This window comes from Trifolium pratense, linkage group LG5 (assembly GCF_020283565.1).
Source record: "Trifolium pratense cultivar HEN17-A07 linkage group LG5, ARS_RC_1.1, whole genome shotgun sequence".
Lineage (NCBI taxonomy): Eukaryota > Viridiplantae > Streptophyta > Magnoliopsida > Fabales > Fabaceae > Trifolium > Trifolium pratense.
Window position 1 is genome coordinate 3,372,577 of NC_060063.1, and position 21,392 is coordinate 3,393,968.

The 21,392-nt window shown below is 33.3% G+C and overlaps 1 long non-coding RNA gene and 1 pseudogene across 1 annotated transcript; one reads left to right on the top strand and one right to left on the bottom strand.

Moving 5' to 3' along the window:
* Positions 1-1,825, bottom strand: LOC123887422. The gene is made up of 2 exons (XR_006801480.1): positions 1,703-1,825; positions 1-244 (listed from the first exon to the last, which is right to left on the bottom strand). It is a non-coding gene; the product is annotated as an uncharacterized LOC123887422 (long non-coding RNA).
* A 6,905-nt stretch (positions 1,826-8,730) lies between these two features.
* On the top strand, positions 8,731-17,996 carry LOC123884415 (annotated as a pseudogene).
* Positions 17,997-21,392: the final 3,396 nt, after the last annotated feature.

The following is a 21,392-nucleotide window of genomic DNA, read 5'->3' on the forward strand; positions in this document are numbered from 1 at the left end:
TAATAAAATTAAAACGACTCGAAGTCGAAGTTAAAATATAAAATAGTGGTTTAAGGTATTACATACTTCAAGAACATTGCTAATTAGCATAAACCTCGCTTAATAAAAATTATTTTCTAAAATAATACATTTACAATAAAATAAGAATACAAGTACAAGACTCGATAAACCCTTCCCCGTGTCATAATCAGAGCGGAGCTTCACCAACAACTCGAACACCGACAAACATACACAACCTGATAATCTGAACCCGCAACGGTTCAACACAAACACAAAACAGAGGGTTAGATAATATAATCATAACTAGTGATCGAATATAACGAATATCCGACACTAAATAAATAAGAACAGTTACATAGATACAACTCAGACATCCACACACATATATCAGACATACTCAGACATATGTATATATGAGTTAAAGATAACATATATCACATAACTACATGTTATTAACGAGTTATAATAATCAGGTAACGCATTATATTCATTTATCAATCATACATCACATTTGAGAGGTATTAATCATCAACATTAATAAATGAATTCTATATATGTCAGGTATCATTTAACAATTAGGAACAACACATAATTCCTAATGTATTCTAATGTCACATAGATGTGATATCACCTAGACACATCTAATGCATGTGGTACCATTTCATCATAATTTTGGATAATTTAATCCAAGTGTTTTAGATCATCGTCTCTAAAACATTCTAGATCATTGTCTCTAGAATAACAGTAAACTAGATCATCGTCTCTAGGATACTCATCAATAGACACAACTTATGAATGCATGAATGTGCATATACCAAACATATGGTTTTATCTCAACTATAACATCAACATAATATGGATAACATAATCCAAATATTCTAAATCATCGTCTTTAGAATACATCTACTCATGATAAATTATCATTTATCATCATTAATAAATCAACATCATAATTTATCATAATCTATCAACAAGCCTAATCATCATCATTAATCAACAACACATAATGTATCAACAAGACTTAACAACATCACTATCATCATCAACTCATGGAAAATACATTTATTCCATACTCAAAAGATACTAAAACTAATCAACAACAATTAGTTATTTAATTCAATTAATAAAAACTAATTAAGCATACTTTATATGCAAACACAAACAACCAACAATCATCTTAGAAAACAAACTCCGTAATCGGAATGTACACGAAAAAATGAGCAAAATAGATTCCGGGTGCATAAGTCAACAAAAAGTCAAAATAGTCAACATAAGGGGTTGCGTCGACTATAGCGTCGGCCAGATTGCGTCGCAAGCGCATTGTTCATACTGCAGAATTCTGCAGGATGCGTTTTGGTGCGATTTGGGTCCAAATAAGCACTTTAAAGCTACGAAAATCACTTATTTAAACCCACAAATTCATGTCAAACAATTACCACACTTATAACATGATTAAATCAACTTAAATCATCAATTATAAGCACTTATTCATGGATTTTCATCATTTATCAAATCATTTCATTTATAAATCATGAACACACATAGATAATCATATATCATAACATAAATTTCATGATTAACATATTCCTAAATCCCATAACTAACCCAAAATGAAAAAGAGATGAGAAGAGTTTGAGCTAGAGAAGGATACTTCTCTCCTCTCCATTAATTCACCTCAAAGATTATAAAACTACCCTCATACCTCTAATGAAGCTTGAAAAATGGAAGCTTGGTTGTTCTTTGAGCTTGGTTCTCACTTCTTCGTTTCTTCCTCCCTTTGTTTCTAGAGCCTCTCTTTCTAACTTCCCTAAGAAATGTGAATAATGACTGTTTCTCTTACTAACTAGCTTTTATAGTTAGGTTTTCTACAAAATTCCAATTCACACCCCCCATTCTACTAACTTACTAACATAATACTCATTCTATTTATTTTAGGCACAACTCACCTAAAGCTCCATAAAGAAATTCTCATCTATTAATTACTCTAGTTAGAAGTTTAAGTCTAAACTCATAAATACCGAAATATTCAATTACGAAAGTTACACGCCACAATAAATAAATATTCTAATAATAAAAATTGGGATGTTACAGGGTCCTACTGGCTTATCTTACTAGCTTATAACTTATTTTTCAAACGTTATTTTAAGTAGCTTATGAGTTTATAGCTTATAACTTACTTCCTCAGTTCCAAAATGTAAGTCGTTTTGACCATATTACACAAACTAAGAAATGTCATTAATGTTGTACAGAAAAGATAAATTATGAGTTAGTTTACAAAATTGTCCTTTATTAATGGTATGAGAAAAATAAATTGAAGAATTGAAAGAAGAAAGATAAATAAATAATTAATGGTATAATAGGAAAATGAGCATTAAATTGCATTAAAGTAACTTATACTTTGGTACTGGACTGGGCAATGGGCCAAGAGAAAATTGACTAGGCCCAATAGATCCAAGACAGCAAAGCCCAATCAAAAGTAGTCCATGAGATTCAAAATCCTGAGGGCGAGAACAAGAACACGTGGCACCAGCAATTCAAGAGGCGGTGTCGCACCAAAATATCTTCTTCTCCACGAATCTCAATTGTTTAGCTTCACATGGAAGAAATCATCACCCCCCATGACCTTCCATAGCTTGGGGACGAAGGAAAGAATAACTGCCCCTGTTTAGACAGGGCTCGCTGGAAAATATGGTGGTGGCCGAAAAATCAGGGAATTAAACTTGGAGAAGAAGAAATTCAAATGTTATAAATAACATTGCATATTCATTGTAAAGAACGATGGTCAATTACTCATCAAAACTTATGTACGATTATTCTTATATTATTCTTATAAATAATATAACCCCCTTGAGTGTTCACCAGAACATGTACAATTATTATTTTTCAAAGTGAGTTACATTTTGGAATGGATGGAGTATCATATTTTCTTTCAATTTTACCCTTATCATGTTACTTGAAAAAAATTAAATATTAATTAAATATTTTTTTATGTCATTTCATACTTCTAAGCTAGTTCACTCGTTAATTTTATCAAACACTATAAATTCAATAAGTTAGTTTATTCGCTATAAACTAGCTTATCAGCTAACCGATATTTTTTACTGAACATAACCTTAATATCTCTATTGGTGTGTTTAATTCGAGAAAAAAAATAACACCGAAAACAATGAATAAACTTGAATTAAATTAGTTTAATTTCATTCATAGTTTTCTGTGTTTTTCTTTCTTCTATTTTTAAAACATTAAAATGTACATTTGTCACAAAAAAAACATTAATATGTACAATTAACAAATTCATTAGTTTTTAAATTATTGTAAAAGATAATAAAAATATTTTTTCAAAAAATAATAAAGCATAAAAACTAAAAAGGATACCGGAGGAGCTGGATTGAGATCCTCTCTCCAATTCTTAAAATATCAGAAGAATAAAAAAATACAGAAACAAGAAAAAACAAAAGTCTTCACCAATCAACAACGTTTCTAAGTTCTAACCATCTAAATTATTATTACAACATTATAATTTATTTAAAAGAAAAGTTAATTATTAGTAGCTCCAAAAAATATAAGAAAAAAAAAGACACGTAGATTCAATTTGTCGTTCGGAGAAATCAAGATAACAACACCTTAGGAGAAACCAAACCTTCAATGTTACACCGACGGCGGCGCGTGGAACAACACCCCAAGCAACAAATCTCACGCGCCACCGCTATCAGCTGCTTCCGGAGCCACGGCGTTCAAGTCAAAACCTTGATTTCTAGTTACCACATCTCCACCCATTTTTTCCTTCTTATTCTCAACTTCCACAGTGGCGCCGCCGTGGTCGACATCGAGTTCCGGCGGTTTCTCAAGTGTTTCTCTCCATTCTCTTCCACCTTTTCCTTTGTCATCAAAATATTTGACAACCACTTTCATTCTTTTGAGTATTGAATAAAATTCTTCAACTTCTTCCTCTGTTGGAACTTCACTACCTTCTTCTTTTTCTTCATCTTTTTTTGATCCTTTTGATTTCAATTTTTGCTTCATTAATCTTTCACAATTTTCTTCTTCATCTTCTTTTGTGACTCTTTTCTTCTTCCTCTTCTCGAGTTCCATGATAGATTAAATAATTTATTTATCAATTAGATACACAAAAAACACAGATCAAGAAGCATAAGAATATAAATAGTGCATATGATATTTTATGAAGAAATAGAATAAGACCATGTTTGTTAAAAGAAGTCTTCTTTTTATATTTGTTTAAAAAGAACATGGACAAACTAGTTAATTAAAAATAATAAAAAAGTAATATTAATTTGGTAGAAGAACTTTTTGCTTATTGACTGTCCATCATAAATAAATAATACAGTAGTCTCATAAAAAATCATAAATAATTCGGGACGGATCCAGGAATCTATAAAACGGGGCCGAAATAATTAAATTATAAATATTAAATAAATTATAATAATTATAATATTACTTAAATATGTTTAATAAAAAATACATTACATTATTTATCTAAATTGTACACGAACACGACATTGCTTTCTATCATAAAATTCATCAACAACCGAATCATATTAATTAGTTTGAAATTCATTTTCTATCTTATTTCTCAACCTATTTTTCACAATCTTCATAGCAAGAAAATAATCTTTCACTTGTAGCAAACAACCAGAACTAACTTAATTGAATTTGGACTTTAATAGTGTATAATATATATTATTAAAATATTTTAAAGCAAATTGTTACACTTACTATGTTGTGTTGTGGGTGTCTATTTTGCATCAAACCGTCGTTACTAACTTTTAACACAATTATCAAATATCAATTTATGTAGTATGTATCAAGAATAAGTATATGGGAAAAAAAATGACAAGAGGGGGGGCCTCAGCCCCTACTTGCCCCCCTTATGTCCGTCCCTGAATAATATAACAGTACAGAATCACCCTAATTTTTCTTTGATTTTTTTCTTGTCCATCCACTAGGGATGGATCAACTAGATGGATTTTTAATTTGGAGTCTCTTCTTTTAATTAATTTTTTTATTTATTTTTATTTAAACTAGTGATTTTTACATATTTTTAATATTTGTAGTTTTTTTTAGTGTTTTTGTTTTTAATTGGCTAAATTTTATTAATAGACAAATCTCATAAACAAGAAGAATAAGATATTGTTGGATCAAACAAAGAAAGGTAAGGTGATGAAAACACCTTAACCAATCAAAAAGTACAATAAATCACTACATCAATTCACCCTTAACAAAACCTAAACAACACCATGTAAAATTCTAAAATGACTCATTGACGTCCCACTCCAACCCCAACCTAAAATCATAGCAAAACACTAAAGTGAAGTAGAATAGAAGTATCTCCCACCGAAAATATCATTGTCGAACCAGACTCATCCAAATGAAGAAAAAGTCGTCAACTAAACACACTCAACACATATATGAGCAAATTGCAACCCACCAAAGCATCTAGCACGGTGGAGACCGCCGGAAGCCTCTGGTATATGTTGGAATTTAAGAGGGGGTTTTCAAAAATTAATCCTCTTAGCGGAACAATCCTGATGAACGGATCTTGATTAAACCATTAATCACAAAATCAAAGAACACAAAACCACAAGTTTATGTGTTTAGCTCTTGAAGTGCAGAACCTTTGAAGTAGAAACTGATCCTGATCACAAGCAAAGCAAAGTAGTGATGCATCTACTCAGTCCACACGAACAGAACTTCTCCGATGACCGGTGCTAGCCAATTCCACCAGAGATTCAGAGAGAATAGGGTTTAGAGAGTGGCGGCTAGGTTTCACTTTGTGAATTAGGTTAAAACTCTATTTAAAACTTCATCACAAGGGTTCTATTTATAGAACCACTTGTGTGATCATCAAGCCAAGCATTGCACCGTACCTTACGGTGAACCGCATTTCTCTATTTTCATAAATTAAATAATAAGTCATACTTAATTATTTAATTATTAATAAGTCCTACTTATTATTTTATAAATAAGTCTTATTTATTTCTCTCATCTATATGTCCTTTGTGTGTGACCCTATAGGTTCTCGTAACGTTGGCAATAATATTAAATCACATATTTAATATTATAAACAGTGAGCGGCATCTAGCAACACATCACTGCTACCCAAGTGACGAGAATGTCATGTGATCTGACGAAACATTTCCGTGATAACGATCATGTGTATAATTACCCCTTTGCCCTTATATCTATATTGAACACAAGGCATAGATCGTGTCACCCTTGTATGGTTCAATATCTTATTTCTTGATCTCAGAATATACTGAGCAACGAATAAGCTCAATATCTCATATTGACTTAGTTTGGCGTGGCCACGCATTTTATCAGTCATATTCCATCAAGAGGCCTACAAATATTGCTCTTGTTACGTAGGAGGGGCAAATTCCATCTAGGTCACTCATGTCCCTCAACATGGTTTGTGGAGTACCCATCAACCGACTTTATAGTCATCCTGTTACGGACAATGTTTGAACGACAACTAAGCACTCTACTCCACATCTAGGTTTCATAGTGGTTCCAGGTCGAAGGGTGATATACATCATTATCACTATGAGAATAACTTATGACACTTTTCATAACATACTATGTAGTATTCTCAAGGCAACTTAATCCAATATAAATATTACTCATAATATTTATATCTATGTGAAGACTTGACATCTCATATCCATGACTCATGAGATGAGGTTATCAGTCTACTCACATAATAGTCTCTATATTTTATCGTTATCCCACATCACAGTAAAATTTGACTACGGATACTTTAAGAATAGTGTCCTTATGTTTAATGGAGTCTCACTATTAAGTCATACTTAATGTTCCATTAATTAGACTAGCTATTCTAGGGACTTTATTAGTTTGAAATAAACATAATAAAGAAATGTCTTATTATATATATTAAACATATAAATCAAAGTCATGATACAAAAGAAGATTCTATCAAAATTGATTATCTTTTAGGGTTTAGTATAAGCAAAAAGTCTATTTTTGTGCGTGGTTGTTTTACTTTTGTCATAGTGTGAAGTCGTTTGTGTTGATTTTCCGTCTTAGTACCATGTTTGTGTTGATTTCTCGTCTTGGTAGAGTGTTTATTTTGATTTTTTGTCATAGTACGCTGTTTGTTTTGTTCAAATTTGCAAATTTGATTCAATCCAAAATCAATGCAGATTTAATGATTTTAGTGTCTTCAATGTTGCAAATTCAGAGGCATGACTATTTCAGACATTTGAATTATGATGATCATTTGAATGTTGTTTTTAAGAGGAATTATTTTGTCATTCAAAAAGGATTAGCGGCACAGCTTGTTGTCCATTTCCCTTTCGTTCATGTGTAATTATCCTATATTTATTAATTTTATATAATTCATTCATTTCTGAGGAAGAAAAACAAATTGTAGGTTTTGTCATTAGGCTTATGCTATTAACTTCAGTGGTGTGAGCTTGTTCGCAAATACATCTTTTTTAGTTTTTAGTAATATGTAATTATTTCGATTGAAGTACTTTACAAATTTAAATGAATAAATATTGTTGTTTTTTAGTAAAACAAATAGTGCCGAATCAAAATATATCACGATAATGAATTGGATAAATGTTATGGGATTTGAACCTTCTAAGTAAGTGATTATGTGTTCGATTTGACTCTTCTGTATGAAGAAAATTTAATTTTGAAAGAAGATTATTCACCGTTAAACGCTGGCCGGCCCTAGCCTCTTTTTAAAACAAAAAATTATATATTTAAAAATTATCTTTAAAAATTTAAATTCAAAAATAGAAAATAAAAAAAGGTTATCTTTAAAAATATGAATATAGATGTATACTTTTTTATCTACATAAAGTTTACCTAAGTTTGGTACTAAATACTCACTAGAAACTATTTTTTGGGCTAAAACATATTCGATCACTTGAATAAAAATAAGCCTAAATTATATTTTTGACCTCCTATATTTCATAAATTGCGTTTTTGAACTCTTAACTTCCAAAATAGCATTTTTTGTCTCCTAATTTTCACAAACTTATGATTTTTGCTCCATGACCAAGTTAATGCACATGTGGCAATTGACTCACATATCACGTCAACATATCTTGCCACATGAACGATAACTCACATGCCATGCCAACATATGTGGCAAGTCATGCTGACGTGACATGTGAGTAATTGTTCACGTGGCAAAACTAGTTGATGTGACATGTAAGTCACTTGTCACATGTGCGTTGACTTGGTCAAAATCAGTGTGGGGTAATCCTTTTGCAACATACATTCAAGTTATGAGCCAAAATAACAAATTTTTTAAAATTAGAAGGCCAAAAATACAATTTAGTCTAAAATCTATATAACAGCCATCAAACAGAAGAAATTATGTGTATCAAAGGTTGTCGTCTATAACAAATTGCATGTGTTGACTTTCAATGATTTAAAACTATGCTAATAAAAAGTTATTTTATTTAACAATATCAATAGAATAGTTGTTTTATAGATGCACCTCCACTCTTGATCTTCCTTTTTCACTATCAGATAAGGATATGAATTAGTTTTCATATTTTATCCTTTCAAACCTATTTTGGGAGTGTTTTTTGGTTGAAACATGAATGTAAATAGATAATATCATGTAATTATTTTTATTGTTTTAATTGAGTCTATATATAAAGTTTTGCAAAGGAGGTAATTCATTTGAAAACTTATATTAATTTTTGTCTCTACTTTTAAACAAAACATAAAATTATGGCCGGTGGAGGATTTACTGATGTAGGGTCTCTCAAAAGAGTTCCTCTTTATGAATATAAGATTACATGATACTTCATCTTTTCGTGCATTGTTGGTGCTTTTGGTGGCTCTCTATTTGGATATGATCTTGGTGTTTCAGGTAAGAATGTTTTATGAGTTAAGCCTTGAGGGTACAATTTCTAAGAGTTTAATGATTGTGCATTATCGCCTTACAAACACACGTTAAAATATTAACTAATTATCCTTTCAGGTGGAGTTACTTCCATGGATGATTTCTTGATAGAATTATTTCCCCAAGTGTATGAGAGGAAGCATGCACGTATGCAAGAAACTGATTATTGTAAATACGATGATCAAATGTTGACGCTTTTTACCTCATCTCTCTATTTTGTGGCATTCGTGTCCACCTTTGGTGCTTCCTCTCTAACAAAAAACAAAGGCAGAAGAGCTAGTATTATTGTTGGTTCTTTAGCTTTTTCATAGGAGCTGTCATTAATGCTTTCGCTGTCAACATTTCAATGTTGATCGTTGGTCGTGTCCTTCTTGGTGTTGGCATTGGATTTGGTAATCAGGTAACTTGACTGCTCAAAAATGATAAATTATGTCTTTGTGTAAGAAAATATATTATTTTAAGTTATAGTTGTTCTATTTTGACACACAAATTTTGTAGGGAAATCGTTTCATAAAACACTTTTATAAACGCAGCGGAATTTTTAAAATTAAAATTTCCCATCAATGGATTCTTGTGAATGAGCATGATCAGGTCTAGAATATTACCTTTGAAGAACAAATTTGTGGTCGCCTTTCTTGATCACAAGCACCGCACTTGCAGCACCTCCACTTAGTCCACACGAACAGGAACCTTCGATCTCACAGTGCTAGCTGTTCTTGGATGAAGGCTGAGGGAATTTTGTGCGGTTTAGGGTTTAGAGAAATTCAGAATTTTTCTAAACTCAGTTAGGGTTTCAAAAACGTAACTACTGAACTTCATAAGGCTCTATTTATAGAGTTTCTTATGAGGTCTTTAGTTTACACGAAATTGGGCTTCTCAAGCCCAATAACCGTTTTTCACTAACTGCACCCCCACAATAAGTCTTACTTATTTTTTCCTTCTTAACTGTCCTTATGTGTGTGACCCTGTAGGTTCTTATGACATTGACAATAATATTAATCGTAATATTATAAACAGTGAGCGGTATCTAGCAACACATCACTGTTACCCAAGTCACAGGAATGTCACGTGATCTGACTAACCTTTCCGTGATAAATATCTTGTGTACAATTACCCTTTTGTCCTCATGTCTATATTGAACACAAGGCATAGTATGTCATCCTTGTCTAGTTTAATATTGGGCCCATAGACATATCTCCCGTTATGTAGGAGGGACAAATTCCATCTAGGTCACTCATGTCCCTCAGCATGATTCGTGGGATACCCATCAACCAACTTTATAATTATCCAGTTACGGATAACGTTTGAATGGCAACAAGGTATTACACTCCTGCATCTAGGGTACATAGTGGTTTCAGGTCGAAGGGTGGAATACACCTTTTATCACTATGAGAAAACTTATGACATTTCATAACACTCTATGTAGTATTCTCATGGTGGGTCAATCCGATATAAAGTTACCCTTAACATTTATATCTATGTGAAGACTTGATAACTCATTATCCATGATCAGTGAGATATGATCATCAGTCTACCAACATAATAGTCTTTATGCTTTAACGTTATCCCATTTCACAATAAAGCTTGACTATGGATATGTTTAAGAATAGTGTTCTTATATTTAATGGAATCTCACGATTAAGTCATACTTAACGTTCCATACAATGAACTTACTATTCTAGGGACTCTATTATTATTTAACACATAAACATAATAAAGAAAAGCCTTTATTTAATAAGTAAATTATTCAATACATTTATTATGCAATTATAAATAATTGGCCTCTAGGGCTTACACCAACAATCTCCCACTAGCACTAGAGCCAATCAGGCATACTCCTAATACCTATGCCCCTAGTGTGGCCCTCATGCTTCGGCTGAGCAAGAGGCTTTGTAAGTGGATCAGCAGCATTGTCAAGTGTTGGTACTCTGCATATTTTCACATCTCCTCTATCAATTATTTCTCGAATAAGATGATAGCGCCTGAGTATGTGTTTGGACTTTTGGTGAGATCTAGGTTCCTTAGCTTGTGCGATTGCACCATTGTTGTCACAAAATAATTCAATGGGATCCACAATGCTAGGGAATATGCCAAGTTCAGTAATGAACTTCTTTATCCAAACAGCTTCCTTTGCTGCATTTGATGCAGCGATGTACTCAGCTTCGGTTGTAGAATCAGCAACTGTATCTTGCTTTGAACTCTTCCAGCTCACAGCGCCACCATTTATGCAAAACACATAGCCTGATTGCGACCTAAAGTCATCCCTATCTGTTTGGAAGCTAGCATCAGTGTAACCAATTACATTTAGCTCTTCTTGGCCTCCATATATTAGGAATGAGTCTTTAGTCCTCCTTAAGTATTTAAGGATGTTCTTGACAGCCACCCAATGAGCCTCACCAGGATCAGACTGATAACGGCTTGTTGCGCTTAAGGCATATGAAACATCTGGTCGAGTACATATCATGGCATACATGATAGATCCTATAGGCGATGCATAAGGGATCTTACTCATGCGGTCTCTTTCTTCCTTAGATGAAGGAGACTGTGTCTTTGAAAGACATAGGCCATGTTGCATAGGAATGAATCCTTTCTTGGAATCATGCATATTAAAGCGTCTTAAATACTCACCTCCTCGATCTGATCGAAGGATTTTGATTTTCTTTCCTAGTTGGTTTTGTACTTCATTTTTAAATTCTTTGAACTTTTCAAAGGATTCGGATTTATGCTTCATTAGATACACATATCCATATCTACTATAGTCATCAGTAAATGTGATGAAGTATTGAAAACCTCCTCTAGCGTGTGTGTTCAATGGTCCACATACATCAGTATGTATGAGAGCCAAAAAATCACTTGCCCTTTCACCTTTACCAGTGAATGGGGTCTTTGTCATTTTTCCCAATAAACAAGATCTGCATGTTTCAAAAGATTCATAATCAAATGAATCCAAGAGCCCATCTTTATGGAGCTTGGAAATGCGTTTCTCATTTATATGGCCTAAACGACAGTGCCAAAGGTATGTAGGATTTAACTCATTAGGTTTAATCCTTTTTGTATCAATGTTATATATTGGCATTTCAAGATCAAGAATATATAATCCATTACTCATTTGTGCTGTGGCATAAAAGATATCATTTAAATAAATGGAGCAACAATTGTTCTTTATTATAAATGAAAAGCCAAGTTTATCCAAACAAGAAACAGAAATAATATTCCTGCTAATGGCAGGTACATAAAAACAGTTCTCTAACTGTATTATTAAACCAGAAGGTAAAGTCAAATTATATACTCCTACAGCTAATGCGGCAACTCTTGCTCCATTTCCCACTCGTAGGTCGACTTCACCTTTAGCCAATCCTCTACTCCTTTGCAGCCCCTGCACATTAGTACAAATGTGAGAACCACATCCGGTATCTAATACCCATGTAGAAGAAGTAGATAAATTAATTTCAATAACAAAGATACCTGCTGAATTGGAGCTCTCTACTCCATTCTTTTTATCTTCCAGGTATTTTGGGCAGTTCCTCTTCCAATGTCCAGTCTTGTTACAGTGGAAGCACCTACCCTCCTTTGCAACTTCCCAAGTGGGCTTCAAGGCTTTAGGGGTAGGTTTGGGTTTGGCAACTTCCTTGCCCTTCCCTTTGACTCCCTTTCCTTTGTTGCCCTTCCCTTTGTTTCCATTGCCAATCATAAGAACATGGTTGGACTTCCCTTTTGTTTTCATGTTCTGCTCAGCTTGCCTCAACATGCCTAGCAGTTGTGGCAGAGTCTTCTCCATGTCCGACATGGTGAAGTTCAGAACAAACTGATTAAACTCTCCGGCAACGATTGCAAGATCAGATCAGTTGCAAGCTCATTTCCAAGTGGAAATCCCAATTTTTCTAAGTTCCCCACGTACCCAATCATCTTGAGCACATGTGGACTTACTAGAGATCCCTCAGATAGCTTGGCTGAAAACAGGGCTTTGGAAACCTCAAACCTCTCAATCCTGGCTTGCTCTTGATAGAGCGTTTTCAAGTGTTCGATCATATCGAACGCATTCATGTCCTCATGTTGCTTCTGAAGCTCAGAGGTCATGGTAGCCAGCATGAGGCACTTTGCATCCATGGCATCGTCAAGACGCTTCTGATAAGCATCCCTTTGTGCCTTAGGAGCATTGGCGGCAGGTTCATCCTCAGGATTAGGTTGGGGTTCCTCAATAGCATACAGCTTTTTCTCGTGCATGAGGACTATCCTCAAGTTACGATGCCAATCAAGAAAATTTGTCCCAGATAATTTCTCTTTGTCAAGAATGCTTCGCAAAATGTTGTTCGAAGTATTGGTGTTTGACATGGTGATCTACAATTGTAAAAGTGAAAATATAAGTATTGAACAATTTTAATACACATTTAATTAGGCCTTTAATTAAACATGCTCTCTCACTATTTTACTCAAAACAAATGACCCTCGACATTTGATTCGGAAAATCCCGTTGGAAGATTTTCTAGTGAGAATGAGATCTATATTTCACTTCGTTTTAAGTCAGCGTAGGGCTGATTACACAAAACTTAGTTATTTAGGTAGGAAACTCTTTTCCAATTGTATCTCATACAACTCTCATATCCTTTCTATTGGGTGAATAACACTTATTCTAATCCATCACATGGAATAACCCAATACTTGCTTCTAAAGTCATATAATCTTATTATATTTTCTTTAGTTAAGTTAGACCCATTAAATAGCGATCGGATAAATAAATTACCTCACCGCAACTTATCAATATTGACAATGCACTTCGCGTTGGCAAAACCTACATTGATCGATATTGATCTTGAAGGGCGCTATTCGTTGGAAAGCAATAAAACTTAATATAAATTCCTTTGAGGGCTTTTATAATTAATTTGATCTCACCTTACCACGGCTTACATACAATGACGTCACTCCATACATAACATGCATCAACATACATAATATAATAAAATGATATGGTTATGGCCCCTAGCGTGATTGTTCCCTCAAGCAAATGAGAGAACCTATGCTATATCTAAGAACGACCTATACTTCTCCAAGATAGATCTTCATTGATGTCCTTCCTGTCCTATTTGCTAATCTTATATTACATCACTACAAGAAACTCGTGTTCATACGAGGGAGTGAGATGAGAAAAGAAATTACATCAAGAAAATATAAGAGAGGCACGACACGCAGGCCGTATTTAAAATCCCAAATAAAACGAAAAGAAGAACTAAGGCCATAACCATTCATCATGCAACTTTAATAACAATAAACACACAATTTATTATTATTACATTAGTCCAATTAATAAAACACCATGATTGAACACTTCATCAATGAATCCTAATCGCACCAACACTTGATGCTTCAGATACAAACCCTAGCCGTACTATGTTTTTATAACAACACAACCCTTGTATTGTTACAGTAATTATTCATCAAAACGTTTCAGGATTTTGTTCACCATAGACGATTGGATATATGATGCTTCACCAGTTATCGGTTCCGAAGCTCACGCTCTCAATCATCCATGCTCACGACAATCACTTAAAACTTTCAATGAACAATATGTTCTGTTTATATAACAACACAACACTTGTATTGTTATAAACCCTAATACAACCACCATTCATCAAAACGTTTCAGGACTGCTAGTTCTAGATGAACGATCGGATATATGATGCTTCACCATAAACGGTTCCGAAGCTCACACTCACAATCATCCAAATTAAACGCCAATCACTCAAACATTCGAATGAATGACACGATCAATGTATCACATACACCGATGCGTCGTATCAGAAATATATATCACATATATATTTTTAAAACCGATCAATCAAATTTTATTAATCCTTGTTGTTCTTATTATTAATACCGATTCAAAATCATATTAATAAAACAGTAATAAAACAGCAAACCGATTCATGGTTTCACAAGTGGCTCTGATACCACTGTAGGGAAATCGTTTCATAAAACACTTTTATAAACGCAGCGGAATTTTTAAAATTAAAATTTCCCATCAATGGATTCTTGTGAATGAGCATGATCAGGTCTAGAATATTACCTTTGAAGAACAAATTTGTGGTCGCCTTTCTTGATCACAAGCACCGCACTTGCAGCACCTCCACTTAGTCCACACGAACAGGAACCTTCGATCTCACAGTGCTAGCTGTTCTTGGATGAAGGCTGAGGGAATTTTGTGCGGTTTAGGGTTTAGAGAAATTCAGAATTTTTCTAAACTCAGTTAGGGTTTCAAAAACGTAACTACTGAACTTCATAAGGCTCTATTTATAGAGTTTCTTATGAGGTCTTTAGTTTACACGAAATTGGGCTTCTCAAGCCCAATAACCGTTTTTCACTAACTGCACCCTCACAATAAGTCTTACTTATTTTTTCCTTCTTAACTGTCCTTATGTGTGTGACCCTGTAGGTTCTTATGACGTTGGCAATAATATTAATCGTAATATTATAAACAGTGAGCGATATCTAGCAACACATCACTGTTACCCAAGTCACAGGAATGTCACGTGATCTTACTAACCTTTCCGTGATAAATATCTTGTGTACAATTACCCTTTTGTCCTCATGTCTATATTGAACACAAGGCATATATGTCATCCTTGTCTAGTTCAATATTGGGCCCATAGACATATCTCCCGTTATGTAGGAGGGACAAATTCCATCTAGGTCACTCATGTCCCTCAGCATGATTCGTGGGATACCCATCAACCAACTTTATAATTATCCAGTTACGGATAACGTTTGAATGGCAACAAGGTATTACACTCCTGCATCTAGGGTACATAGTGGTTTCAGGTCGAAGGGTGGAATACACCTTTTATCACTATGAGAAAACTTATGACATTTCATAACACTCTATGTAGTATTCTCATGGTGGGTCAATCCGATATAAAGTTACCCTTAACATTTATATCTATGTGAAGACTTGATAACTCATTATCCATGATCAGTGAGATATGATCATCAGTCTACCAACATAATAGTCTTTATGCTTTAACGTTATCCCATTTCACAATAAAGCTTGACTATGGATATGTTTAAGAATAGTGTTCTTATATTTAATGGAATCTCACGATTAAGTCATACTTAACGTTCCATACAATGAACTTACTATTCTAGGGACTCTATTATTATTTAACACATAAACATAATAAAGAAAAGCCTTTATTTAATAAGTAAATTATTCAATACATTTATTATGCAATTATAAATAATTGGCCTCTAGGGCTTACACCAACAAATTTGACATATATTTGGATGGCAAGGTGGTTTAAATATGTTGTTAATTAAATTATGTTAATGGTTAATAATATAACAAGGTGTCCAACTCATCAATTATTCACTGAACAAAACAAACCATGCTTTTGAATGTTATTAATCACAGTTTTCAAGTGTATCTTTGAACACAAATCATGGTAAATGAATATCATGTATATTGTAAGTTGTGACACATGGTTTTATTCATTAATTTTTTAACATGTTATTGTGTTGTTGTTATTGTTTAGGTCGTTCCCTTATATCTATCAGAAATGGCTCCTGCAAAAGTGAGAGGAGCAGTGAACCAACTTTTTCAACTTACAACTTGTTTGAGAATTTTAGTTGCTAACTTCGTAAATTACGCTACTGAGAAAATTCATCCTTGGGGATGGAGATTATCTCTTGGATTAGCAACATTTCCCGCAATTGTTATGTTTATTGGTGGTTTGTTGTGTCCTGAGACACCAAACAGTCTTGTGGAACAAGGCAAAATGGATGAGGGAAGAAAGGTATGAGTTAGAGGTACTTCCAATGTTGATGCTAAATTTGAAGATCTTGTTGATGCTAGCAAAGAAGCAGAAGCCATCAAGAACCCATTTCAAAACCTTCTTTTGAAAAAGAATAGACCACAATTCATAATTGGTGCTTTGGCTATTCCTGCATTCCAACAGCTGACAGAAAACAACTCCATCTTCTTTTATGCGCCTGTCATTTTCCAAACTCTTGGATTTGGCTCAGGGGCATCTATTTATGCTTCTGTCATTACTAGTGTTGCACTTGTTCTTGCCACTTTGATCTCAATGTTTTATGTTGACAAATTTGGTAGGAGAGCTTTCTTTTTGGAAGCTGGTGCTGAAATGTTTTTGTGCATGATAAGTACTCTCTCACGCAACCTTTTGTTTTGTTCTTATTTAATTGTCAAGGTACTTTTGAGAGTTTGCTTGGACTAACTATTTTGAACTTAGCATCTGACACAAGCAATTGAAACTATTTATGACATGTTCATAAATTATTTTTAGTTTATTTCCATTAACTCTCGATAATAGCTTGTAAAAATAACTTATAGCTTATTTAAAAATAATTTTGACTTTATATTATCTATGATAAAAAAAAGAACATAAATAAATACTTATATGATAAGTGCTTATACTATAACCATTATTTAATTAACTTGTTTATCCGGTTAGGGCCTAGGTATATATTTAGAATCGTAGGCTAGTTGTCTTCATTTATTACCATAAATTCTCCGACTTATGAAAAAACTTGCAACTTATAAATATAGTTTTTTTTACAACAACTTAAAAATATTTTAGTTTAGCTATAATATTTCTTTGATGATAGATATATTTTAAACCAAGCATAACTATTTGTTGTTCTAATTGCTAATATATTGGACCAATTTGATGTGCAGGTTGCTACAACCGTTGTTTTGGCTCTTGATTTTGGTAAAGGTAAAGAATTATCATTTGGTGTTAGCATCTTTTTTGTTGTTGTAATTTTCATGTTTGTGTTGGCATATGGAAGATCTTGGGGACCTTTAGGATGGTTGGTTCCAAGTGAGCTTTTCCCATTAGAGATAAGATCAGCTGCACAAAGTATTGTTGTATGTGTTAACATGGTTTTCACTGCAATTGTTGCACAATTCTTCCTTGCGTCACTCTGTTACCTTAAATATGGAATCTTCTTGCTTTTTGGAGGCTTGATTGTTGTCATGAGTTGCTTTGTATTCTTTCTGTTGCCGGAAACAAAGCAAGTTCCAATTGAAGAGATTTATCTTTTCTTTGAGAAACATTGGTTTTGGAAGAAAATAGTGTAACACTCAAACCCATTATTTATATAATTCTACCTTTTGTAAAAAATCTTTTTCAAAATACACAACGGAATATCACAATTTAATTAATAGAATATCAGTTCGAGTATTACATTCTTCAACCAAAATAATACTAATGTAGTTAATTAGTAAAAATGCTTGTTTATACAAATCTTTGAATCAAATAATGTATTTATTTATTATACAAAACAACCTAGACAATAGACTTTATATACAATATAAAACCCTTTTTCCCGTGTCACAATCAGAGCAGAGCTTCACCGACGACTCGACATTGATATACACAAAACCTGTGAATCTAGACCCCCAAAGGTCCAGCACATAACACATAAAATAGAGTTAGATAACATACTCAAAATATACAAGTGTAAGTAAACGATACTTAAACACTTCATCACATCTCATGCATAAATCATAAATATACATCATCATTCATACTAATCATAGTATACCAGAGATTGAAGCCAATTACATTTATAATCATCGGACAATCAACACATAAAACAAGTCTAACACACATAGATAATTATCAAAAATTCCAAACATATGTGTCACATAGCAATTATCACAAAATGTACACATATCCTAATGCAATCTAATGTCAATCACTCATGTCATGTCACCCTCGACATCTCTTATGCACGCGATACCATTTATTCATTCATTTTCGGATACATAATCCATACAGTTTTAAGTCATTTAGGACACTACTCGTGTTCAGATTTAAGTCATGACGGACTCTGCTCATTGTTCAGATTTAAGTAATGACGGGCTCTGCTCATTTATTAAGACACATCAACAAATAGATTTAGCACTAAGCTCGTCAATTATAAATGTGGAACACTATCAAACATTTCATCTTTACTAGATAGAACTATACCTAATATTCGTCTTTGATATTTAAACAAACATCATCAAAAGCCATCAACAATCATCAACATCATACGTTCAAAAAAACAATCATCAACATCATAATTATTCCTATTAATAATTATCCTCTCATTACAATATTCATTGCACATTCCAAACAGGATACACACACATAATTCAATCGCATACATCATCACATAAACATAGATTAAATCATGTTACCATCACATTCTTAATATACTTTTTTATTAAAATAACATAATTCTAATATTCTTCTTTATTAGGAGAATCCAATTCCTAAAATTCTACATTCATAAGCTTCATCATAACTCATAGACAATGCAATTACATCACATTATAATCATCCAAAAGGACATCAATTATACATTCAACAATTACTCATCAATTTCAGTTAATGGAATTCATCAATTCACTTTACATTTAAAGTAATGCCAAAAATTGAATAAACATCATTAACCCAACCTAATCTCAGAAAACTAACTCCGTAATCGAAATCTACGCGAAAACTGAGTAAAATAGGTCCCGAGGGCAAAAACTGTCAAAAGTCAACAAAAGTCAACGCATGAAGCGCCAATTGGCGCATGGTGCGCCAGAAACCTGTGCATGGTGCGCAAATGGCAAGGGCAAACACAGTTTCTGCGCATGGTGCGCCAGAAATCTGCGCAAGATGCGCCAATTGCAGATCTGAACCCATAAAACACGATTTTGCACGAAAATCACTTATTTTGACCCCAAAATCACTTATTTCAAATCCACAAAACATACAAAGCATAAATTATGTTTATACATGTTCATAGGTACTTAAAAACCACTTATTAGCATCATTAATCACTTATTTCATGGATTTTGACACATTTATGCATAAACTCATAAACACAAAGTTCTTAACTAAAGATCTACAATTTCCCATTTTAAAACCCATCAATTTGTTCATACAACATGGTAAGAGTATAATAAACATGTTATGAACATTAGATCTCATTTTCTTTAAGAAAAGTTCACCCAAACCAAAACGAAAATGGGGTGGAGAAAGTTCGGGTACGGAGAAATCGACATTCTCCCCTTTCTCGAGTCACCCACGAATATGAAATCTACTCTCTTACCTTCACCGACGAAAATCTCGAAGAATTGCTCTTGGATCTTCACTTTCCCTCATGCCCTAGCTCATCAATGTTCTTCCTTCTCTCTAAGCTCCAAGACAAAGAGAAAAAATGAGTTTTCTCTCTCTACCTTGCCCTATATGGGTGCCACTCACATGCCAAGCGAAACTAGTAGTTTTGACACAATCCATGTGAAGACGATTTACTTACTACTTTATTACTTGAAACGGTTTTGTGCACTTGCAAATACCCCATCAACATGACAGCAAAGAGAATAACTTTTCACTTCATTAAAACATTGAATGCACAATTTACGAGATAAAACTTCTATATTTGTATCCTTAACTAGTGCCCCGGGGGCACTGTTTAGCATTTTCCATAAAAGAAATGTAGTGATATAGACAATAAGAAAAAAAGATCGCTGGCAATACCGGCAGTTCTAAACTGCCGCTAAATCACCCACAAATTGTTGCAAGTTCTGGCGATTTTGGACTGCACTATATGTATACAGCCGTTGCGTTGGCTTTTTCAGAAGTTTTGTTGGTTTTGCAGCGGATTTCTTTCGAATTTAAAAAAAAAATAAAAAAATGGCGCCTTAAACGTTTCTGACGGTTTGAAAATCGCCGCTAAATATTCTGAAGATTCACCTACATTTCGGCGGTTTTAAACTACCGCAAATTCCTCGATTCAAATGTTTTTTTCGCATATGCTTTCTGGCCGTTTGAAACCGCGGCAAATCCCCTAGTTTTAAAATTTTTTTCCGCCTATTTTTTCTAGCGGTTTAAAACTGCCGCAATCATTTAATTTTTCAAATGCTTTTCCGACAACTTTTTCCACCACAAATGTCGAAAAACAGTCGAAAATTCTTTCGTAGGTTCAAAAACCGCTGAAAATTTCGGTTGATAATACATGCAGTTCTTGTAGAGTTGTAGTGTTAGCATTCATAGATTGCTAGTATTTATTATAAATTCTTTGTCGTATGGATTCAAGTCCAGTTTGTTTCAAATTTTTCAGCAAAAAAAAATCTATTTTTTTCACAAAAAAAAAAAAAAAACATTTTTATTTTACTTGTGTTTGTTTCAAATTTTTTCAAAATTTTTTTTTTTCAATATGAAAAGCTATTTTCACTAGCTTTCTTCATAATCTATTTTTGCTAAAATCATTTTCTAAAAAAATAGATTTTTGTGATCGTAAACAAACAGAAAATAGCTTTAGATTTTCTTCAAAAATATCTACAAAATATCTCTAGATTTTTTTTTAAAAAAAATCATTTTTTTAAAAGCTTAAAGAAACATGCCATCAATCTTACTTGTCTAACAAATCATAACTTGAACTATTTAATTTTATGTCACACCAATTAACCTAATTCTTTCTCTTCTCTCACTCTGCC